We start from the raw sequence: 26,793 nt of genomic DNA on the forward strand, positions 1-26,793 counted from the left end.
GCCACTTGTTTTTTTTGTAGTCTTACTTTCTTCATTGTCGTACATGATGTCAGATATCCAAAATATAACTCATTTCATAAACACAAAAAAAGACATATTAAACCTCAAAACATGACAACTGCTATGTCTATTTTATAAGTTCATAACAAAATATTACAGGGAAAATGGTTCACAACAACTTTTTGGCTATTAAAACATGATATTGACAACAAAATAAATATGCTTATACAAACTACAAGATTTTTCGACCAACATTTCTTAAACAAAAAGCACCTAACAGTAACCGCCTTTCTGTGCTACAATATATGTGTTTCTACTTCATACTTTTTGTAACAAGTTCCGTGCGTTTGAAATGTCTAACATTACAGGAAAAGTGGTTCACAACAACTTTTTGGCTATTAAAACATGTCATTGACAACAAAATAAATATGCTTATTCAAATCACAAAAATTTTCGACCAACATTTCTTAAACAAAAGCACCTAAAAGTAACTGAGTTTTTGTGCTACAATATATGTGTTTCTACTTCATACTTTTTGTACCAAGTTCCGTGCGTTCGAAATGGCTGAGATTACAGGGAAAATGGTTCACAACTTTTTTGCTATTAAAACATGTTATTGACAACAAAAGAGATATGCTTATACAAATCACAATCTAACTAGACCAACATTTCTTAAACAAAAACACCTAAAAGTAACCGAGTTTTTGTGCTACAATATATGTGTTTCTACTTCATACTTTTTGTACCAAGTTCTGTGCGTTCGAAATGGCTGAGATTACAGGGAAAATGGTTCACAACTTTTTAGCTATTAAAACATGTTATTGACAACAAAAGAAATATGCTTATACAAATCACAATCTAACTAGACCAACATTTCTTAAACAAAAGAACCTAAAAGTAACCGAATTTTTGTACTACAATATATGTGTTTCTACTTCATACTTTTTGTACCAAGTTCCGTGCGTTCGAAATGGCTGAGATTACAGGGAAAATGGTTGACAACTTTTTGGCTATTAAAACATGTTATTAACAACAAAAGAAATATGCTTATACAAATCACAATCTAACTAGACCAACATTTCTTAAAAAAAAGCACCTAACATTAACCCCCTTTTTGTGCTACAATATATGTGTTTCTACTTCATAATTTTTGTACCAAGTTCCGTGTCTTCGAAATGTCTGAGATTACAGCCGAAATGGTTCACAACAACTTTTTGGCTATTAAAACATGTAATTGACAACAAAATAAATATGATTATACAAATCACATTATTTTTCGTCCAACATTTCTTAAACAAAAGCACCTAACAGTAACCGTCTTTTTGTGCTACAACATATGTGTTTCTCATTCACAAATTTAGCACAGCTTGTTTTCATTAAAACGAAAATTGTTTGCAAAGACTTTAGGACAATTAATAGTTGTTATTAAAAGCAAAATAGATATGGTAATGCACATCAAAAAAAGAATTTCAAAGATAATTTATTACACAAATATAAGGTTTTAACAGCAACAACCTTTTTCTGTTATAATATATGTCTTTTTGATGCACAATTTTTGAACTACATTCATTCAACAAAAATATCACACATATATGCTTCCCGCAAATACTAACCATTAATTGTCTTAAGCATACAAAAAACCAGCAACCTTTCTTAACATCTGTGGTACAAAAAAATTATGTCAACATTCACTTCCGCATGAAACAAGAAATGATCAATGCCTTCATCCATCATACCAAAAAATAAGCTTCATCTATGTCACAACAACAATAATTTTTGCGAACCCAATTTTTTGGCGGCATTCCCAGTGTAAGGGATACGTAGTGCGTGACTTTCGTGACTTTTCATCCGTACCCGTCGATGAAGCTTCATACTGTCATACATATTGCTTTGTGGTAGAATTGGCTCCTCTGCACGGTTCACATCTTTTGACAACTCTTCATCACTTCCATTTGGGGAGTCCACATTAACTTCTCGGACTTTGACACCAACACTACGCTTAACAATACTATGCAATGGGGTCCCTGCTTCATGTGATTGATGTCCACCTTCGTTATAAAAATGGTCTTCAAATTTTTGAACTCTTTCATTGTGAACATTGGTGGAAGGAGTAACAGGATCGCAGTCTTTCGTTCTTTCCGTCTTCCTCTCATGAACAACTCCTTCTAAAATGGATAAGGATTGCCGAAGTTCACCTATTTCACGTTCTTGCTTTTCAATTAGAACCTGAACTTCAACCTTCTTTGTTCCTACATCTACTTTTCCATATAGTCTCTTACTTCGACCAACTTCATGACCAACCACTTCATACGCTTCTCTAACTATTGCATGAAGAAGTTCTTGCTTTGACACACAAGGATCATAAACTATCTGTCAAATAAATTAAGAAAATTTAAATTAAAAAGAGGTACATTCAGACAACAATCAACAATCTAACTAAATCAAACCCAAATAACTTACCACATTCTTCTCCAAACTACTCTTTAAAGCACCGTCACCCACTTTAATATTCATCCTACGCAACAACTTTGGAAATTCATTGCCACCGCCTGCACCCTTTCTTTTCACAAATAGAAAGTGATCAAAACACCAAAGCTGAAAGTCGACAAATAAAGCAAATGTAAATGAAAATAAATCATTATTCATTACTATTTTTCTAATCATGATGTAACTAAATATAATTTACTTGTAATAAATAAACACAACCCACAACATGAAAGTGTTTTCTATGTCTTTGTATCTTCAAAACCAATGACGCATTGCACAAAATCCCAACCAAGTACTCGTAAACTACACGACCCCAGTTATATTGACATAAACTTTTCAAGTCATCAACAATCTTGAACAGTATGGGGGAATACAGTTCCATTCCTATTAGGCAAAAGAAACTCGGATATGCCTATTAAGATGTATAACCTGCAAAAATCATCTACTCCAACACATTTCGAGTGCTTCAAAAGATAGTTATATATCACCCCGACAGTAACCTTCTTCTCACTAAAAAATGTTCCTACATACACTTTCAATAACGACTTCATCCAAATCCACTACATCTCCAACAATCCTCAATCCTAAGCCTAAACAAACATCTAATAACTTAAATGGCACAATTATAGAGTTAAGTAAAAAACCACCTCTTCTTTCTCCACAAATTGCACAAAACACCAAGAACATTTCGCCTTATCTTAACATAATCATTCAATAAAGTGAACCACCAAAATGGTGTTCTTTGAATACACAACTTTTGGTCCACACTTAAGTTCTTATTCAATAAAGATAAATATGTCATTCTACAAGAATGCTTGAACAAAATCTGCAAAATAAAAACAGCACACGACCACAATTAACAACACATTCTTTCAACTCAATATCAATAAACATTGCTACCATTGCTATTACTGAACAACTTACCTCAGTACTATCACTGAACTCTCCTACATCACGACCTTCACTCCCCTCACTATCATCACTACCATTGCTATGTTTACTTGGACCACTATCTTCACTCATGTCTTGTAAAATAAAATAAGAACGACATTAATAAAAGGTATTAAATCAAAACATTACAACACACCTCCAATTTATCTTCACTTTAACAACAAAAGCGTCAAATTAAATCAAACATTACAACACACCTCCAACCAACAATAAAACAACTACCAATATACCTAAATAACTGGAACGAGACCAACAACGAACCAACCAACAGTGACGCAACAAATTATGTATCGTTCCACCTTCCGGATCAATGGTCTGCATTCATAACAAAAATACCACCGTCAGTTTTCGACACTCAAAACACCAAAGGCTTTCCACGGTCCACCAAGGGTTTGCGACTTACCAAAAATTATTCCTCACCACCCTCGCTTCACACTATAACACTCATTTAACGAAATAATGGACGAAAGCGAAGGGTTTGGGCGAAAAGAAAACACCTTAAAAATGAACCGCCCACGCCGTCCTCCTTCTTCTACCTATGAGCAGGCGCCCGAACAACAAAACAAAGGTCGACAAATAAAATTTTTGCACAAAACCTCCTCGTTATACCGCTTCTTCCGCTGCCCAAGTGCTTTTCCTTCTCCTTTCGCTACCAACTTCGCATTTTTGTACAACATTCAGAGTCGGTTTAGTCAAAATATCATCGCTTGTAAAAAAGTGAAGGCGCCACTTGGTCCGCTTCGAGTGGGTTCAGAGATGGTTCAAGGGTTAAGTGATAAAAATCAAATCTTTCAGTTTGTGAGATGGTGAGCGCGTGGTGTCTCCTCACGCGCAAGCGGGGCTGCAACACGTTACCCACCTTCAGCAGTTGCTCAGAATCGTCAGAACCGTCACCTCATCCTTCAGTTAATTTTTTTCAAAAATAATTAAAATTAATTCCACGTGTCAGTGCCATGTAGGCGGGTCAAAAACAGGTTAAAAAATCAGGTTAGAGTACCATTTTACTAACTATTAAATATGCTTGTGATACTTTTTTAGATGATTACTAGCTTTCTAATTGAAATGTTTTAGGAAAATACTTGTTGGTTAGATACAAAATTTTAAACGAAATTAATTTTTAAAATTATGAAAATAGTTATAAAATTGAAAATATCAAACGTAACAAGTTACTTTTCTTTCATTGTTTTTATTTCTTCAACAAGTAATGGTTTGGCATAATATTTTCATTTAATGGTTATTTTTCTATTTATACTATTAAAGTTTTTTTAGTGTGAATATTGTCATTTTCCACTGTACATTAGTTAAGATTTTCTTTTAATTAAGATTTTCTTTGAATTTAGTGCGAATATTGTCATTTTCCACTTTATTTCTTTAAATATCGGACATTAAATCAAATTATTTTGAACTTATGCATAAGTTGTTTATTCATTAACATATACTAGTAAAAAAATAAAAAATTAACAATGACTTATTATGGAATGGTGACAATTTTAATAAATATCAAATCAATGGACATTATAATTATCATAATAAATAAAACAATAACATTTTTGTAATAAACATCAATTTTGTAATAAACATCAATTGTATTATGTCAATTAAGATTATAACTATCATAATAAATAAAGTGGTCATTAACACACATAAATTTGTCTGATATTTTCGGCTTTTGACATTTGTTCAAACTCTGATGTCGTATCGGGTAACATTAAAATTGATGTCGGAGTGCAAACCCGGCGACCAAGAACATCAATTATACCAGGGATCGAGTCTTTTGAAGTCTGGTAGTGCAACACGAGACATCAAAATCAGTTTTTTTTTTAAATTTTGTTGTATTTACAATTTTTCCACACCTGAAAAGCAAAAATTTTTTAGCACAGTTCACAAATATTCTACCTTAGGTGAGAGTGCGAAGTAGTGGAGAACGTCATTGTAACAATAGGGGAGGCTTGGAAGAGAGAGCACGAAGAAACAATGTAGGGAATTTGATGTCACATTGTTTTTAAGCAATTTGACGTCAGATAACTAGTAGATCTGACGTCATTTGACTTTTACTAGTAGGGAGTTGACGTCCTTCGATGTCTGCTGATGCGGATCCGACGTCCTTCGATGTATGCTAATGGGTACCCAACGTTCTTCGACGTCTGCTGGTGAGGATCTGACATCTTTCGACGTCTGCTAGATGGGATTTGACGTCCTTCAACGTCTGCTACTAAGGGCTCCAACGTCAAACATGCATTAGACTTCTGTGAGAAGGGGCTCCGATGTTAACTTTTGCATTTTAATTACAAAAATGCCACTGGTCATTTTTTACGTTAATTTGTTTTAGGGGCTAATGTTGAAATAGTGACATTAAAGACCCATTTTGCACTAGTGGGTGACAATTCTATAATAAATATCAACTTTATTATATTAGTTGAAATTACAAGTGTTATCTACTTTGAAAGTTGGAGTTTCGTCATGGATTTTGTTTTGGTGTTCATATCAGGTTGAAAATGTGTTTTCTACTAAAGTGTAAAAAATGAAAGTTTAGGTTTTTTCCTAGTGAATGTGTATAGAGATGAGTTGTGTTTTTTTCCAAAAACTTTGATTATAAGGGGGCTTGACATTCTTGTTTTCTTTTCTTAATTTCCTTGTTGTGTTTGTGTAAAGATAATGAGAAGTGTTAATGATGGTTTTTGTATGTTACTATGTTCATGTTTGCTAATGTATATGTGATTGTGTATGTGATGTATAATTATATGAATGATGTTTTGTATGTGTGGACTATTGTTAAGAGTCGTGAATATGATATTTTTGTGTGGACCATGTGTCGCAACCGTAATCGCGACGGGACGACGAACCAAAAAAAGAAAATGGGTTTTAAAAAAAGAGATTTGGGAGTCGCCTCCATAGTTTTTCCGGTCGCAACCGTAATCGCGACGGGACGACGAACCAAAAAAAGAAAACGGGTTTTAAAAAAAGAGATTTGGGAGTCGCCACCATAGTTATTCCGGAAAACTATGGAAAACCATAAAGATAAGACAAGTCTGCGAAAAACAAGATTTTGGATCCGGGAGTCGATTACGCGTAGGAAAGGTATCACCACCCTACAACGCCCGCCCGAGGGCGGTACCTTTAATCAAATATGCCAAGTTGATGTGATTTTCAAAATGTTAATTTTCCCCAAAAATAATGAGAGTAGAATGCTAAAAAGAAACAAAAATATTTTTTTAATTTTTTGGGCCCGACAAGGATTGACCTTGGTCCTACGTATTCTCATGAAAATGAGAAATCAGGGTTACGTAGTTCTTTAAAAGCTTGTTTGTTTGAAAATGTTGATGTTTTTTATATTTTGAAAATTTTGTATTTTTTTTGATATTTTTGGATTAGTTGAAGATTTGTGTCACACGACGCGAACGGTCGGACAGACACTAAAAAAGGGGAAAGAAAACTTTTTTTGGTATTTGAAAATGAGTGTCACGCGGTGCGAGCGACCGGACAGACACAATAAAGAGAAAGAAAACTATTTTTGGTTTTTTTAGATTTTTCCTATTTTTTTGATATTTTTAATAATTTTCAAATATATTTGTTTTTTTTTTTTAATAAAAGAAATTAAAAAGGTGAAATTTATTTAAAAAAAAAGGGATAAAAAAAGGAAAAACAAAATATGAGGTACATGGGTAATTAGTGGAAAGTGCATAAAGTAATTTGCGGGAGGTGCATGAAGTAAAATAAAAAGAGCCCAAAATAAGAGATAAATACAAATGAGTGGTGGGGTCAATAAAATTGGAAGTGTGCGAAGTAGAATGTGAGTTGCACACAGTAACAGCGAACAAAGGAGTCCAAAACAAAATAGGGGTGTGGTGTTGGTAAATATAGGGGTGCGCAGAAAAAATAGTCAAACAGTCTAGCTCAAATAAAAGGAGGTGCAGGCATAAGAAGAAGGGAGTGTACGAAGTAAAGGGGATGTGGCATATGAGACACCTAAACCCTAATTGCTCAAAAGAAAGCCTCCTCTCCATCTCTCTCGACACCAACACGCTGCCACTGGCCACGCCAGCGAGTGCCGCTGCCTACTTCACCGCGCTGCCCTCACCTCTGCTCCGCCACGCCGCCCCGCGACTGGTTGCCGGCGACGCTAATCGACGCCGGAGGGTCGTCCTCCCTCTCGGCGGCTCAACCACCTTGCTTTCACTCATGCACCGGAACGCAACTCCAAGAGATCAACGCCGACGCAGCGCCTGCAACCCACCGTGGACGCCGCCACCGCCGCGACCGACGCGCGTCGCCTACGGCGCCCATTTCCCCTTCTGCGCGAGGATTTCTTCCCGGTCGAAGCTCCGCGCGTTCATCCGCTGCCAGCCCGTCGCGATCGCTTCGCGTCGCACCGCCTCGCCGCCACCGTCGAGGGAAACGTCGGCGCCGCTGATGCGAACAGGGGGTGCGTCCTCTCCTCTAATCTGCGAGGTCGAACAGAGGCCCACGGCGATAATGTTGGTGAGCGAAACTAGAGCCGCTGTCGTTAAAGCCCCGACTCGCCGGCGGCAGCGCCGCCGGCGATCTTCTCTCTTCTCTGTTTCGATTGGAAGTCTGTGATCGGGGAAGATTAAGACGGGGGTCTTTGGTGCTATTACGGATTTCGGTCTGGTGTGATGTTGAGTCGCAGAGATGGGGTTGTAACAAAGGTAATGGGTGGTGTATATTGAAGGTAATGGGTGGTGTATATTGATGGTGAAGAATGAGTGTGGTTCTGGTTTTTGTGCAGGTGGGAGACAAAGATGATGGCAAGTGAGTAAGCGGGTGAAGACGCGCTCTACAAAACCGTTTGTGAAGTATGTTTGGGGTTCTGGTTTGGACCTCCTGCAGGTGGATGAATGAAGCACGAGCTTTTTGGTGTGTTGATGATGGGTGAGGGGGATAGAGTTTGGGTTGCCGTTTTGGTTTGATTGGTTGCGAGAAGAGAAGGATGAATTGGGGGTTAGATGATGGGTTGAGGAGCTTGTTCTGACTGGCTATGTGCTGATGAGTGGTGAGATAGATCTATCTTTTCAGTTATTTCGTGCAGGTCGGATGAATAGCGATGAGCAAATAGTAACGAAACGAGGACGACAACATCTCAAACCAATAAAACATAACAAATCCAGCAGAATACAAGATCATATTCATTCAAGCAACCAACATAACACAAGATCATATTCATTCCAACGTTCACGTTCAATTGGTGCTTACCTCTTGTAGTCTCCCTGTGTTTGTAGGGTGTGATCAATGGAGGCTCCCCTGTTCTCGTTCTTCCTTTCAGATGATTCCTTTCAGATGCTCTCGTTCTTCCTTTCAGATGATTCCTTTCAGATGCAAGGGTGCTCTCTTCTTTTTTGTTATCTGTTATGAAATGCGAAACTGTGTATCCTCTTCCCCGTTGCTCTCTTGCTCTTTGTGATATTGTATCCTCTCTTCTTTTCAGAATGGTTTGACCGTTCTTCTTCCCATGCCAGTTTCCTCTTTCGCTCATATTTTGTGTTGGTTTTAGAAAAGGGCCAAAAGTGAAATGCGGGTTGGCTTCTGCCATTCCACCGGCGCTGGCATGCAGTGATACACCTCCCCACCATTTCCTTTCTCATGCCAAGTCTCAAAAGTGCAGAGAAAGCGCACCATTGACTTTCATTTTAGTTTTTCTCATTTTTATTATTTTCACCCCCTTTTTTATATTTTTTCAAAAGAATAAAACAAAATAAAATAATAAAATTAAACGAAAATATTAAAATTTAAATTAAAAGTTTAAAGATAAAATTAAATAAAATAAAAAGGATAAAATAAGATAAAATAAAATAAAACAAGATTAAATAAAAATTAAAAAAAGGGATGAAAGTAAAAGTAGGAAAATATCTATATACAAATCAATGCTCACTTTTTCCTATTTTTCCCTTCTCCTAATTATTTGAAAAAAAAAATTTTATTTCTTACCCGGACGAAATTGGGTGTTGACACCATGTTACCTCAAAAGGTTAAGGGGGAAATGTGTATTCAAATTGTCCTTAACTTTGACTCAACAGTGATGTGAGAGTATTGGATGCATTGAAATACCCAGTTAAGATATAAGGATAGCAAGGTTGTTGGTTGTTGTAAGTTTAAACTGTAATGAAGTCAACTAAATTATTAAAGCACACATTAAAGGAAGAGATAAACTCCTCAATAGATTCCCTTTAGATAACCTTGAATGGATAAGTTGCAACTTCCTAGAGTACTCAAAAGCATCCATATCAACAATGGAAGAAAATTTATCCTTCCTTTTTCCTCTTGGCTAAGCTCGACTTTGTGGTTTCTAAAACCTCTTGAAAGAGATTTTTATGCTTGCCTTTGAGGGTGATATCCTTGCTAACCAATGCAACACAAATCACCAATGAAGGTAGAAAAAAAAAGTTATTACATTACATAGAAAAGGCTTGGCTTGATAGACACGAATGAGGATAAAAGATCACTATATTTTCCTTTATCTTTTCCAACTTTACTTTCCAACAAAGAGGATAAATCTTTTCATATCATAATCTCAATGTTTCTAACTTCGTTATTGGGTCTAAAAATGAACAAAATGCAAGAACAAACCTATATTCATCTCAAAATTTATTCAATTTTGTCATAATGTTTTAACCATGTCTTTTATATCTCCACCCTCATCTTTACAATTTACATTAAGGTTTAATTATGCCTTTGTCCCCATTTTCATAGCAAAATATTGATTTGGTTCCTCTATTTTTTCTTATCTCAATTTGGTCCTTATTTTAGGAAATTCGATGCAATCAAGTCATTTATGTTAGTGGTACAATAACAACATTAAAGGAGGTGTCACGTGTCAGTTCTTGGAATTTTTGAAATTTTTTATTATTTATTTATTTTTTAAAATTTTTTAAAAAATAAAAAATTGTCACGTGTCATACTAACGTCATGCCACATGGCGGTGACAGTGTGATGTGGTAGTGACAATGTCACATGTCACTATTATGCCAGGTGTCATTTCCTCATTCTCAATTTGGTCCTTCTATTTTAATTTTTGTCTCAATTTAATTACAATTTTTGTAAAAAATTAAGCAATTTTTTCTCTCTCCAAATTGAAACCAAATTTAATTTCTATATAAACGTACACAAATTTCCCAAAACATCTTTTAACATTGTTACTATACCACTAACGGAAAGGACTTGATTGCATCAAATTTTCCAAAACAGGAACCAAATTGAGATAAGAAAAAATAGAGGGACCAAATTGATATTTTGCTACAAAAATGAGGACCAGAGGCATAATTAAACCTTACATTAAAGAGCATTACATTTTTTAAACTTGTAAAAAATACAAATTAGATGTACCCTTACCTTATGACACATAAATCAAATTTGTAATATCATAAAATGATAAATCAAAACATTCGTAAGTTAACCGCTTCAAAAAGCATAACTTGCTACCAACAATTAATGTATTTATATCAGTTGATGAATCCTTTTCTAAGTGTCCTATGCAAATGGCTTGAAGAGAAGCTAGGTTGGTGCAAAAGCAATGAAGATATGGAAGTGATAATGGTTTGGCAATGGTGAAATGGAGGTGTAGAACTGCTTTCAAGAGGTATTAGGTCAACTCTCAAGGAAGGGTGATTAAAGGAAACCTAAAATAGAGCTCCAACCTAGGTGATTCACAAAGAGTGGAAAAGTATAAAGTCATCTCAAAAGAGTTTCTTTACTATATCCATTAGTAAATTTACAAGAGGGTGCTCCTCTATTTATAGGAGCAAAGGAGAGTTAGGTGCCCCTAAAAAGAGGGGGAAATTCAAACTCTAAAATTTAAAAATTGAATCCAAAGGTGAGCATGCATCTAAAATTTAAAAACCCTAGCTTGCTTTGGAAGTTAGCACACATCCTAGAGTAAAAGCCCTAATCCATGCCTCTCCACGCAAATCTCATCTCCTCTAGGCCCAAAACACTACTAGGCCCAAAATATCAACAAGGCTCAAATACAAGGCCCAAAGAAAATCCTATACTACTTGACCCAAAAAGGCCGAAAATAAACCTATTATAATATTTACAAACAAAAAGTCTTAGACTAGGTCTTCACATCCTCTTTAATGCATGTGAACTTCAATTTGGCCCTATTAAGCTATAAGGAAGCATAGTCTTCTTGTATCCTCTTGGCCATTGATTTTGTTGTAGGTCCCTTGATGATGTGACCCTAACAAGACTTATAGCATTGGGCCAATACCTAGGCCCATTCCTTTTAATTTCTTTTATTTTTAATTAAATAAATGTGTTCTAATTGGGTTTGTTTTGCTACTTGAAGCCTATTTTTCTGAATCTGCCAATTATTGAAAGTGTTGGCATTGGGCTTGTTGCCCAATTCTTCTCTACACCAAATTCAATGTTTTCCATGTTGAACAACCTAGTTGGGCCTACATCAATTCTGGAAGCATCCTTGCGACCCATGTTGATAAGTGTAACAACCATTTCTTCAATTTGCAGCGTGTGATGATGTGTGGAATGAAGTGTGTCTGTTGGGCCAGCTGAAGCCAACATTTGTTTCCTACGTAGCAGCACTTTTAATTGGGCCCGAGCCCAATTCTCCATTCACTCACGCATGGCATGCTATTCCATCCACACCCCTTCACGCTTCTGCAGAGTGAACCCAACACCCACTTCTTCTTTCTTGGAACGTTGCTAGGGTTGCATCCCTCTTTGTGCCTCTTAGAACTAGGGTTCCCTTTCAACCATCACGGCTGTTTTCCTCACGCTTTTCACACCTCACATTAGGGCTATGGTTCTATGACGCCGTCCATACCAAACCTTAGCTGGTTTTCGTTTTCTCTCTTGCGTCGTTAGGATTTATGTTAAACGATATCCCCTCTCTCCCGCTTTCTTTCCGGTTGCCTTCCCCATTTATAAAAGGCAAGCCATTCCGTTGTAAATGCATCTTTGATGAATGTTAAAATTGGTTGAGATCACTCCCACCATTCGTCAACTCAAACCCTAGATGAGATTTCATCTCGTCGGGTTGCCTCAAACACCGTGAGTGTGTGAGTTCCGTGTGAGAACGAGAGTCTTCCGTTGCATTTAGTTGATTCCACCGAAGGAATCAACGTCAGGAGGTCATTCTGACGATTCACCGTCAGTTGGAGTAAGTTCCCCCCGATTAACGGCGCCGAAGGCCTCATCAAGTGGTATTCAGAGCCAATCAGTTCTCAAAGTGTCGCAAGCTAAGTATTCTTCATCTTAGTTCGTATTCTTTTATATTTGTTTGATTTTGTCTTGTTCATGATACGCTTGCATCTAATTCTTTGTTGTTCTGTGCTAATCATGGTGTTTTTCTAGCTGAAATTGATTCATTAATATTGTTCAGATTACCTTGAATCAATATTGTGATGTTGAACTGTCTTAATCTTCATTCTGCCGCTCAATGCATCTCAATTAGGTTTGATTTCATTTTTTTTACTTAGCTTTGAATTTGTTGATCCCGTGTTTTGCCTTAGGTAATGTTTAGTTGCTTTATATGTCACTGAATTACATAATAGTTGTGCCTAAAATGTGTTTTGTTCATTGTTGCGTATTTGTTTTAGTAGCTATTCTGTTTTAATAATTAGTTCTTGTGATTGTATGAGTTCTGAATTTGCTATTAGATCATTGGCAAATTGTCTATAGTGCCAATTGATATTGTTCTTGTTCAATTATGCTTAAACTGCCTCTGTTTTCAAATTATGTTGTTTGAAAATCCATTGCTGGCCAATGATTGTAATGACTGAACTCTACTTCTTCCACTTAATTCATGATACATATAATTTTGTTCAGATTGTTTACGTGGAAGTTTAGTTGGTTTTGGTCCACACATAGGGTGATTCTTTGATGTTTTGTTGGCATTAGTTGTTTTTACGCTCCACTCTAACTTTTATGCTATGTCAAAATTGCTTCAGTTTTGCTGGTCATTGTGCTTTGAATTCCAACCATATCTATATGTTTGCAGTAAATTCATGTTGATCCTTGAAGTTGATTTCCAAACTGCATTCGTATATTTTCTTTGAACGCTACATCACCAATTCTTGTTTTCTGTGATTATTCTATGATGTGGTGCTTTTATGCTTGATTTCAGTTGTTGTTTGCACCATTAGCTTTGTGTCAGAGTCATTCTTTCTGCTTTGGATTTTATGCATGTGCTCCAAGTATATTGAAAACTGTTTTTGGTGTTGTACAATTCTTGACTGTGTTTATTTGTTCACACACCAACTATCAGCTTTTCACTCTTTACCAATGATGGTTTAATTGTTTTCTAGTATTTTCAAATCATGTTCATAATTAGTTGGTCGAACCTATGCTGATATGATGCCTGCATTGACTGTTCTTGTTGCTATATTCTATCTCTGCAGATTTGATATAACACATTAGTTTTGCTGCATCATATTTGGCCTTAGTTGTTGAGTGTAGCAGTTTGTCTGGCCTTACTTTACTTAGCAGTTTATGTTTTATAAGATTACTTTCTTTTAATGTGTTTCAGTTAGCTGTTTCTTTCTGGTCCATTTGCCTGCGGCCGTGGTATCTTGAGTGCCTTTGTTGTGGCCCTGATTCATTGATTGCATACACAATTCTGGTGTTATTACTTTGATTTGTTGCTAGTTTTTTTGATCACACATGTTCAGATTTTGAGATTGTCAAATGAATTAAAATGCTGCAACTTTTGTGAGCTGTGTTTGTCCAGTGGTGTTCTAGGTTGTCTGATTCAATCTGTGTGAACTCTGCTACATATTGATTTCGATTCTGTAGTGGTCACTTTGTTTTGAAATTGTTATTGTTGAGTGAATTCTGCTGCCTATTGTTGATTTTTAATGCATTAATTTGTTCATGTCCTATTTTTCTTGCTATGTCTTTTCTAATTATTTTTTTAGTTGAATCACTTGCATTCGGTCATATGCGTTGATTACTGAATTGGAAGTAGCCCTTTGAAACTGATGTGAGATGTTGATTAAGGTCTTTGAGAGTTAAAAGAAAAAAGAAGAAGTCCAGTGAAATTGAAATATGCTGAAAAATACATGAAAAGTACTTATGGTCTGCAAAGTGAATGTTTGATCCACTGATTTGAGTAAAACAGAGTGCACCACAATCACAAATTTGTTATTGTCCTCTTAATTTTCAACTTGCATATGCTCATGATTCAACTTATTTTGAGTCTTGTTTGATTTTAGTTTTATTCATCTTACTCTAGATACATTCCTTGGGTTCTCTTTTGTGTGCCATCCTTTGTTGCTTTGCCTTTTTCTTGCTTGTCTTTATTGGCTATTCTTTGAGTTTGTCCATATAATCCATCACTTGATGCAGTCCAGTTTTAACTTTGAACTTTTCTTGATTTTCTGAATTGCTCTTCTTAAGTGGCAACACTTGATTTTTTTGGTTTTCTTTGCTCTGGACACTCACTTTTGTTTGGCAGCCCTTGTAGGTGAAGTTTCATCTTGGAGTTATGGAGTGGTGAGTGAACCTGTTGTGGGAATGCTATCCGAGAGGAATTGTGGAGTGAGATGAGACTCCAAAGAAGACAAAATAATTGAGAGAATATCATTTTTTGGGGGCTGGACCGAGAGGGAGCATAGCACAAGACACTGCAACCCAAGACATAGCATAGTTCTTTTTTTGTGTATTTCTGTTTTGAAGTCATGGATTTTGGGTTGTATTTCTTTTTTTGTTTGCTGTTTTTGTTTCATTTGGCTTAGGTGGAAAAATGCTTTAGAGCAATCCCATCCTTAACATTTAATTGTAATAGTTTAAGCGTGTAGTGTGAGGTTCAAGGGGTTCCAAATGCCACTTGTATCTTCACTGAGGATTTAATTTTGTCGTCTAGTTTATGTTTTTAGTTTTTATATTTTCAGTCTTTATGTTTTAAATATCCAGGTTCTGTTGTGTGTGCTTCACTTTCTGTTTTAGGTCTCGTGATATCTAGGTGTTATGTGTTTACCACCTAGTTGACCTTCTTTTGGTCTTTAGATTTCACTTTGTTCACACACTTTGACAAATTGTTTTTCACACAATCTATTTTCTTTAGAATTCTATTGAGAATTTTTGTGAAAGTTGTTTAGAAATCTCTGGCTAGGAAAGGCTTGGTTTCTAGGCTTGTCCAAGAGACTCACCTCCCTTCCCTAGGAGTATTTCTAGACCATTTTTACTTCATTTTCTCTTTAGTAATTCTTCAAATTTCTTTGTTTTGATAAAGGTGTTTTTGAAAAAAATGAGTTTTCCTTCTTTTAGCCGTATGCATGTAGGTAAGCATAATAGTGTGCATTTAGGTAGGCATAGTAGTCATGAGTTGCATCATACCATTCATAGTGACATTCCATTCTTTGAGGAAGATATAGGACCAATATCATTTAGAGATTGGATGTGGGATACAGAGAAATTGGTGCAACCATTGTTTAGTAAATATAGTCAATTAGACATTCTTAGGCATGTTACTTATAGGTTTCTAGGATGTGCATTTGATTGGTGGCAAGAGAGGTAGTTTAATGTGAAAAAGGGAGAAAATCATGCATTCAGACATTTTATGAATTGAAAGCATGCATGTGGAAATATTTCATTCCCCCTCCATTTAGGATAACTAGAGAGCAACAATCTAGGATAGAAAACTTCATTGATATGGGGGATGCATTCATCCAAAATCTTGTTAAGTTTTCTAGACTAGAAAAAGATTTTAAGCACAATTTGGACTTGCTCTTAAGTGAACAAAAAGAGAGAAAAGCATAAGAGAGAGCAAACAAAACTTAAAAAACTTCGAGAATATGAAAAGAAAAGAGAAAAAGAAGAGCTTGAGAAGCTTCGTGCTAAAAGAAAACAAGAGGAAAAAGAGATAAAAAAGGGGAAGAAAAGAGATGAGGATGAAAAGGCTAAAGAGGAGAGTCTTAGAAAAGCCAAAGAAGAGAATGAGAGAAAAGAATTAGAAGAAAGAGAGAACATAAAACAAGAGACTGAGCTTGAAAGACAATCCAAAGTGGTAGAGTTAAAGAACATTTCAAAAGAAAAAAGGGACCTCATTGTTAGGGATTTGATGTACCATTCTTCCCCAATTCCTTCCATGAAGCCTCCATTTTAAAAGGGAGTTCTCCCATCATTCAACTCTTCTCACTTTTTCATTAAATCTTTTGTTTTGTTTCCTTCTCAAACTTTTTGTTCTCCATCTCATTCACTTATTTTATCCTCCTCAAAATATTGTGCCAAAATACACTTTGACCCTAAATTCCTTTTCAAATATCATGCAAGTTAGAGTGTACGACACTCTTTCTGTGAAGTGGGCTGGATATCACCTTTTTCAAATTTTAACAGTCCATTTTCACACATTTCCAAATCAATTATATTGCATGGTCATTATGATTTCATTATAATTTTATTTGATGACTACTGCAGGTTTATTTTTGATCCTGGTGGAACTTTTAAAATTGGTTGTTGTGAGCCTTTCAATAACCCTCTTAATCTGAGGACAAATCCGATTTAAGAGGGAAGGGATAATGTGACCCCAACAAGGCTTATAGCATTGGGCCAATGCCTAGGCCCATTCCTTTTAATTTCTTTTATTTTTAATTAATAAATGTGTTCTAATTGGGTTTGTTTTGCTACTTATAGCATATTTTTCCAAATCAATGTTTTTCATGTTGAACAACCTAGTTGGGCCTGCATCAATTTTGGAAGCATCCTTGCGGCCCAATGTTGATCAGCGTCACAACCATTTCTTCAATTTGCTGTGTGTGATGATGTGTGGAATGAAGCGTGTCTGTTGGGCCACTTGAAGCCAACATTTGTTTCCAACATAGCAGCACTTTTAATTGGGCCTAGGCCCAATTCTCGATTTCACTCACGCATGGCATGCTATTCCATCCGCACCCCTTCACGCTTCTACAGAGTGAACCCAACACCCACTTCTTCTTTCTCTTGGAATGCTGCTAAGGTTGCATCCCTCTTTGTGCCTCTTAGAACTAGGGTTCCCTTTCACCCATCACGGTTGTTTTCCTCACGCTTCTCACACCTAACATTAGGGCTATGGTTTTATGACGTCGTTCATACCAAACCTTAGCTAGTTTTCGTTTTCTCTCTTGCATCGTTAGGATTTATTTTAGACGACATCCCCTCTCTCCCGCCTTCTTTCCAGTTGCCTTCCCCATCTATAAAAGGCAAGCCACTCCGTTGTAAACGCAACTTTGATGAATGTTAAAGTTTGTTGACATCACTCCCACCATTCGTCAGCTCAAACCCTAAACCCTATATGAGATTTCATCTTGTTGAGTTGCCTCAAACACCGTGAGTGTGTGAGTTCCGTGTGAGAACGAGAGTCTTCCACTGCATTGCAGTTAATTCCATCGACGGAATCAACGTCAAGAGGTCGTTCCGACGATTCACCGTCTGTTGGAGCAAGTTCCCACCGATTAACGGCGCCGAAGGCCTCATCACTTGACTAGAGGTACCTCATTATCCCCTTCCTCTTGAGAAGGATTTGACCTCAAATTTGAAAGATATGCCTTATCATCAGTTGCACCTGCAAAAGATTAAAGGTGGCATTAACTTCATACTCTTTAGGCAACCTTAGCCTATAAGCATTATTTTTCACTCTTTTAAGGACTCTAAAAGGACCATCTCCTTGGGGACTAAGTTTGGACTTTCTTTTGCTTAAGAAATCTATCTTTATTCAAGTGCAACCAAACCCAATCTCTTTCCTCAAAGATGACCTCTCTTGTTCCCCTATTGTATTACCATGTGTACCTCTTAATTTGTTCCTAAATTTGATTCTTTTAACCCTCTCATGTAATTTCTTGATAAACTCAATTTTATCTATCCTTCATACCAAACCTTAGCTGGTTTTCGTTTTCTCTCTTGCATCATTAGGATTTATGTTAGACGACATCCCCTCTCTCCCGCCTTCTTTCTGGTTGCCTTCCCCATCTATAAAAGGCAAGCCACTCCGTTGTAAACGCAACTTTGATGAATGTTAAAGTTTGTTGACATCACTCCTACCATTCGTCAGCTCAAACCCTAAACCCTATATGAGATTTCATCTTGTTGGGTTGCCTCAAACACCGTGAGTGTGTGAGTTCCGTGTGAGAACGAGAGTCTTCCACTGCATTGCAGTTAATTCCACCGACAGAATCAACGTCAAGAGGTCGTTCCGACGATTCACCGTCGGTTGGAGCAAGTTCCCGCCGATTAACGGCGCCGAAGGCCTCATCACTTGACTAGAGGTACCTCATTATCCCCTTCCTCTTGGGAAGGATTTGACCTCAAATTTGAAAGATATGCCTTATCATCAGTTCCACCTGCAAAAGATTAAATGTGGCATTAACTTCATACTCTTTAGGCAACCTTAGCCTATAAGCATTATTTTTCACTCTTTTAAGGACTCTAAAAGGACCATCTCCTTGGGGACTAAGTTTGGACTTTCTTTTGCTTAAGAAATTTATCTTTATTCAAGTGCAACCAAACCCAATCTCTTTCCTCAAAGATGACCTCTCTTGTTCCCCTATTGTATTACCATGTGTACCTCTTAATTTGTTCCTAAATTTGATTCTTTTAACCCTCTCATGTAATTTCTTGATAAACTCAATTTTATCTATCCTTCTTTATGAGCAAAGTCAAAATATGTAGAAAGTGGTATTAAATCCAATAAAGTAAGAGGATTAAAACCATAAACAACCTCAAAATGAGAGATTTTAGTAGTTTTACGAACTATCTATTGTAAGCAAACTCAATATGGGAAAGGTACTCATCTCAAGATTTGTGGTTACCCTTCAAGATTGCCCTTAACATAGTGGAAAGAGACCTATTAACAACTTTTATTTGCCCATCAGTTTGTGGGTGTCAAGAAGTAGAAAATTTAAGCTTAGTTCCTAGTCTTGACCAAAGAGTTTTTCAAAAATGACTAAGGAACTTGGTGTCTCTATCTAACACTATAATGTTGGGTATTCCATGAAGTCTCACCATATCTATAAAGAAGAGTCTAGCAATGTTTCTTGCATCATCCACTTTGTTATGGTAGGGTATAAAATGTGTCATTTTACTAAAACAATCAACCACTATAAAAATGGAATCTCAACCCTTTGTTTTTTGGGAGACCAAGAACAAAGTCCATGCTAATATTTTGCCAAGGAGTTGAAGCAATAGGCAAGGGAATGTAAAGTCCACAAGGCATTGTCTTGGACTTAGATTGTAAACATGAGATGCATCCATGATAGTGTCATTGGACATTCTTTCTCTTATATAGCCAAAATAATTTTTCTTTAAGCAAGCTAAGGACCTTCTCTACACAGAAATAACCCAAAAGTTGATGGCCTTCTTCTTTGCTTCTCCATCAAAACCATGAGAATGAGTGACTCCATGAAAGGATGAAAGTTGCAGAACCTTAGTTGGATGAAGGTTTGATGGTGTTTGGTTTGGTTGAAGAGAGTTTCCTAGAGAGAGGTGAGGCCAACTCCTAAGGAAGGTGATGAGTTCAAATTTATGCCCTCATTTAATGTTTAAATTTGGGGATTTAATATAATTTTTGTTCTTAAGGATTGATTTAATTAGGATTTGTGATTATTGGATTTATGAGTTCGTAAGTTAAAAATGTCGTAAAAAGTTATTTTAGTTGCATAAAATATTATTGGATATTCTAATGTTTGTTGATGCAACTGAAGTTTAATTTGGGTCATTAAAGTGTGGATTTCAAATATTCAAAGTTACAAAATAAGTCCAAAATCAATAAATTCTGGAAAGAAATAGTTTGGAACTAAATGCACCCCCAATTTTTATTTGACACACTTCTCCTTCAAGTGGATCATGTAAGACCCGAGAAAAATAAATAAATAAATAAATAAATAAATATTTATTTAATAAATGCGAGGGCAGGAATCCCCAAGTTCATTAATATGGATAAAGAAGATAAGGAGCAATTGTAGCTCAAGTGGTTAAGAGTACTTGACTATTATGAGAAGACTTAGGTTCAAGCCTTGTGTAAGTCATTAGCATATTAATTTAATTGTTTTATTTGAATGGTTGTGCAATTGTTTGATAATTGAGTTAGGATAGGTTCAAACCTTGGCTAGCACAATTTAGTCTTGACTTATTTTCATTTTATTATTTTTTTGGTTCTGCAATGTTAGGGAAAACTTAGAAACCCTAGTAGCTGTCAAAGAAATCAAAGAGGCATGGAATAATCTCTTACATTGCAATAAACTCACATTTTAATTCTTGGGAAGGCATTTTCGTATGGCTACCAAAAAGGAGTTTTAGAACCCTAAAAACAGAACTTAGGAGAGTGTTAGAAGGCTGGAAAGAGTGCCCAATGGTGGGAGATCAAATGGGAGATCAATTATGGTGTAAGGAAGGATTCTAAGAGTACTTTTGGAGCCAAAATTCTAGATTAGAGGAGCTGCCATTTCCTGTTTTAACGATATTATATGCAATTGCGTTATATATTGATGCATGAAAGCTTTCTCCCGAATCAAATTCTTGTATTGTTTAACTTCTTGATGTTTGTCGTACATGGTTTTAGAGAGAGTATGTGTGTGTTTGTGGTTTTTGTTGTATTGAGTTCTCTTTGTGACCCAATCATTGTTATGATTATCATGATTCTTCTTTTTGGTTTTTGTGACCCAATAATTGCCATGATTATCATGATTCTTTTTTTTTGGCTTGACAAGATGTTTATAGTTTTTCTTCTAAATACAACACACTTAATATTATTCTTATTACTCTTATTATTTATTTTATTTTATTTTCCCATTATTATTATTATTATCATTATTACTATTTATTATTATTATTACTATTATTATTATTACTATTATTATTATTATTTTATTTTACTATTATTATTATTATTTTATTTTAATTATAATAATAATAATAATTATTTCTATTATTATTATTGTTATTTTTATTATTATTATTATTACTATTATTATTATTCTTATTATTTTTATTTTATTTTACTATTATTATTACAATTACTATCATTTTTATTTTTATTATTATTATTTATATTATTTTATTTTATTTTATAATTATATTTATTAATATTATTATTTTATATTGTTTTTATTATTATTGTTTTATTTTATTGATGATTTTATTATCATTATTATTGTTTTATTATTATTTTTTATTTTATCATTATTTATTATTATTATTATTATTTTATTATATTAATATTACTGTTTGATTATTATTATTATTATTATTTATTTTATTATTATTTTCATTATTATTATTATTTTTATTTTCAAAATTTCGTTTTATTATAATTATTATTATTAATATTATTATTATTATTATCATTCTTATTTTATTTTATTTTATAATTATTTTTATTATTTTATTTTATTATTATTGTTATTATTATTGTTGTTTTGTTTTATTAAAGGTTTTATTATCTTTATTATTGTTTTATTATTATGTTTTATTTTATTATTATTATTATTTTTATTATTATTATTATTTATTATTTATTAATTTTTTAATATTATTACTTTATTATTATTGTTTCATTTTATTTTATTATGATTATTATTTTCGTTATTTTTATTTTTAAAATTTCGTTTTATTACTATTACTATTATTATTATTAAAATTTCGTTTTATTACTGTTACTATTACTATTATTTTATTATTATTATTATTATTATTATTATTATTATTTTCATTTTATTTTATTTAAAATAGTAATATCCAACCAGGATATTATAGATCACCTAAAAACTAGTTCTACAAATCACCTAAAATCTTGTTCTATACCCCTAATTTCTACTAAGTTGCACATCTCCTACCACTTAAACCTATCTCGATCATTTTATGTGGAATTTTTCACCTTTCAAATCATGTCAACCATGTGCTGACACGTGTAATTATCCTTGCAAACACATATACACCAATTAGAAAGTGACACCTCATCATCTCCGACCGTCTTCAAACAGAAACCCTAGCCAGCATGTATCCCCACCTAGACAACCACCATGACGCCGACAACATATCCACCGTGAGCCGCCGAAAACAACTCCATCTTGATACCGTTAGTTCGTGTGACCACCATCAGCCATTGATGTCGGCTACCATCATCTCCAAACCACTGCAGCGAACGCGAACAACACTGCACCGCGCTTACCTTCTTCTCACGTTGCCACCAACAACCACATCCAAAAACTGCAGCAGCTTCATTGCGCATAAGTCAGGAACCACCACGACACACTCATGAGCAGATATGCAGCAGCCATCCAAGCTTCATTCAAGTATCCATGGCAGCACCTCTATCAGAAGCAGAGCGAGACCTGCAACATCACGAACCACTCCTGCAACAATGCCAGAAACAACTTGCCATCTCCATTGCAGAACCTGTAGCAACTCTAAAATGCAAATATAGTTTCGTGAACAGGCACCGTGTTATAGCAATATTTTTATTAAATTTGATATTTTTGTTCAAATTTATTTTTTTAATATATATTTTTAATAAAATTAAGTTTATTTAAATTTGTGTCTCACATTCAACTTTATTTAAATTTTTTTTCAAATTTCAAATTTATTTGTCTTAGATTGTTACATAAACTAGTTAAAATTATTTTAAAAATATATATAATTGTTATTTTACACCAACTCAAACATTTGTATAGAAATTATTAAACTTTACACATTTAAAAATATACAATTATTTGAAATATATATTCAAATAAAAAAACAATATTAAAGTATGATGTAATAAAATATCAATATAATTTATGATTTTTTTCTATTAGCATTATTTTCTATTAACAACTTTAAAACAATTTTAAATAAAGTTCAATGTAAAATTTAATTTAAATAAACTTAATCTTGTTAAAAATATTTACTAGAAATATCAAATTTGATAGAAATATCTGTGTACATTTATATAAAAATTAAATTTGGTTTCAATTTGGAGAGGGACAAAATTGCTCAATTTTTACAAAAAAAATATGACTAAATTGAGAGAAAAATAAAAATACAGGGACCAAATTGAGAATAAGGAAGTGACACTTGGCATTATAGTGATACGTGGTACTGTCACTGTAACATTACACTATCACTACCACATGGCACGACACGAGCTTGACATGTGGCAATATTTTAAAAATTAAAAAAAAATCAATATATATATATATATATATATATATATATATATATATATTCAAAAAATTCACGAATTGACACGTGGCACCCCTTTAATGTTGTTACTACACCACTAACGAAAAGGACTTGTTTGCATCAAATTGACACTAGAATTGAATTAACCAAACAAAATGAAAGAAGACTAAAGTAAACACAAAAACATGCACGATGAAGTAAATGCTCGTTTGGATTTTCTTGAAATAAAGATCCGAGAAGACTTGACACCAAGGGAAGATAGTAAGCATACCTATTCTCCCCCGCCCACCCCCCTCCCCCGACATATTACATTGTGTCCAAACAAGAGAAAATTAGTTTTTACCTTTATCTAAATAGTGTCAAGGTACCACAAGGATACTTTTCAAATATTAAGAGTTTAGTGTGAAGCTTATTAGTCTGATGTCTCACGATTGTCACATCTTAATGCCACAATTAGTCTCACGATTGTCACATCTTAATGCAACAATTTTTACCGGTGGTTATTCGTGGAATTTTATCCAGTAATGTTAGACAAAATATAACTCATTCGTGTTCTTTTTTATTCAATTTGTTGTAAAGACATTGATCTTGTAAAGTTAAAGAAACTTCAAGGTGAGATTGTTATCATCTTGTGTCAGCTGGAGATGTTTTTCTCTCCATCCTTTTTTTTCATCATGGTAAATTTACTTGTTCATTTGATAGAAGAAATCAAGTTTTGTGGACGAGTATACCTAGGATGGATGTAACCTATTGAATGTTATATGAAGATTTTGAAAGGGTATGAGAAAAATCAATATTGTCAAAAAGTTTCAATGGTTGAAAGGTATATTGTTTAAAGAAGTGTTGAGTTTTGTTCAAATTACATGACAAAAGCAAATCTGATAGCAGTTCCTCACAGATGATGAATGATTGACTCCAACTAATGATGGAGGCACATGCTTAAGAAGACTAAGCATGTTTAGAAAGGAAGTTCATTAATCCTTCATCCATGTTCATTTTTGTCATTATGTTTGAAATTCCCTAAGTTGACTTAGTTGACTTATTGACCTTTGACTAGGTTTGACTTGTTGACTAGAGTTAACTAGAGTTAACTTGACTTAAGCCAACATGCTAATCCTTATTTATGTGTTTTGTAGGTTTAAGTAAGATTCATTATGGTGGGTGATGTGGCGCAACCTTAGTGGAGAAGTGGTGATGAGATGGAGCAAGTGTACCTATGTACCTTTGGTCTCCTTTGTTTTTAGCACACTTGGGCCACCTTTTGAAGACATATGAGACACCTTCTTTGTCTCCTTTAGTGCTAGAACGAAATTAGCCTTGCATACACCATAGTTAGCTCTTTTGTCTCTCATTTTTGTAACCTTATTTGACCTAGTTTCTAAAAGGTAGGGTTAGGTTTTTGTAGAGACATCCTTAGGTATCTTTTATTTGCATAGAGGCTTCTAAACTCTTCTATATAAGGAGTGCTCCTGGACATGTAAAAGGGTTGACCATTTTGAAGTAAAAACACTTTTGTGTCTTAACCATTTGTGAGAGTTTCCTCCCTAGGGAGTGAATACTTTTAAGCCTTATCTTGCATAGCAAGTGGCGGCACACATCCACTCATCTTCAAGGTTACCATGGCTTCTAGCCTAGCCTTGTAGTGGCGTGCTTCTCATATTTTAACCATTCATTTCCTTTCCATTTTATGTTTTCTTCTTCCTTTAATTGTTCTTGGTTTTCTATGGTTTATGTGCTTTCCATTTCCTTTTTGTTTTGGATCAATCCATCATTTTCTTCTCTTGAGCTTTGTGAAAGGAACCTTCACATCTAGATAGCTTGCTATCGTAATGTCCAATGGGGATTTCACTTAGCTTTCTTAATCAACTCACACAATATTCAATAATCTTAAAAAGGAATAAGATAATCCTTCATCATTTGGTTATGATCTTTCTTGGTGTACGCATGACTTGATACTTGGTAGTGCATGTCAAGTATTTTCCATAGAGTCTTTAAACATGTGCTTTTCTTGTTTTTGTCTTGTTAAAGTTTTGTCACATAGTTTTCCCATCTTAGAGTTTAGCTTTCCTTGTTCTTGTGCTTTTCTTGCTTGTCACACCAAACAAAAACAATAATTGATGAGATTTCTTCGGGATTTGGAGTTGTCTAGGAAGGAGGCCTTTGAACAATTGAGAAAAGATAAGGAGCAAAGTGACCTTAGAATCCAAGAGAACATTCAAAGGCTTGAAGCTAGAGAGCAAGAAAGAGAGGCTAGGAAAAGAGGACATTCTAGGCGTAACCCATCACAAAAGAAGCAAACTCAAAAGATTCCCAAGTTTTATGGTGGAAGCGATCCCAAAATCTTCCTTGATTGGGAAGCTAAAGTTGAGCAAATTTTCAATGAAAATCATGTAAAGGATCAAGCACAAGTTGATCTAGTAGTTTTAGGATTTTTGGAGTATGCCAATACTTGGTGGCATAAAGTTTGTAAGATGTATGACCAAGGGCCACCCACGGCTTCTTGGATGGACATTAAAACTCTTATACGTGCTAGATTTGTTCCTCCCTCCTATAGGAAGGAACTTCTTTTGAAGCTCCAAAGGCTTCACCAAGGTCCTATGAGTGTGAGTGAGCACTTTAAAGAATTAGAGTCTTAAATGTGTAGGATTGAAATAAAAGAAACTAACAAAGAGAAAATAAAAAGATTTGTGAGTGGTCTTAGGAGAGACATACAAGACTTAGTAGAGTTGTATGAGTACTCCACTCTTGAAAATATTTTCACACTTACCCTTAGGATTGAAATTCAATTGAAAAGAAAAAGAAGGGCAAAGAAGAGTTACTCACTGAACCACTACTTTAGTCACTCATGGAAGGGAAAGGATAAAAAGAAAACTCATCAAGAACCACCAAGTAAAAGTAAGTCACCAAGTGATCACATTCACCATTCCACTTCTCCAAGATCAAGTTTCATTAAATGTTTTAAATGTTTGGGTTATAATCACATTGCTTTAAATTGCCCAACCAAGAGGACTATGATCTTAAAGAAGAGTAATGATGTTGAAAGTGAACACTCATCTCCCCATTCTCTTTCAAAGGAACCTTCTTACTCTAGTAAAACTAAATTTTTTTAGAAAGACCCTATGTTGTTAAGGCGCATGTTAGGTCAAGATCAAAGTGAGCTTGAGCCAACTCAAAGAGAAAACATTTTTCAATCTAGATGCAAAATGAACAAACGAGTTTGCTCTCTAATTATTGATGGAGGAAGTAGTACCAATG

At 34.8% G+C, this 26,793-nt stretch overlaps 1 long non-coding RNA gene across 1 annotated transcript; it reads left to right on the plus strand.

The window, feature by feature from the left end:
* Positions 1–6,536: 6,536 nt before the first annotated feature.
* On the plus strand, positions 6,537–8,904 carry LOC114162168 (uncharacterized). The gene is made up of 2 exons (XR_003599148.2): positions 6,537–8,105; positions 8,186–8,904. It is a non-coding gene; the product is annotated as an uncharacterized LOC114162168 (long non-coding RNA).
* The last annotated feature ends 17,889 nt before the right edge of the window (positions 8,905–26,793 follow it).

The sequence above is a fragment of the Vigna unguiculata genome, chromosome 9 (assembly GCF_037176805.1).
Source record: "Vigna unguiculata cultivar grain cowpea cultivar isolate G323 ecotype 2 chromosome 9, ASM3717680v1, whole genome shotgun sequence".
Taxonomy (NCBI): domain Eukaryota; kingdom Viridiplantae; phylum Streptophyta; class Magnoliopsida; order Fabales; family Fabaceae; genus Vigna; species Vigna unguiculata.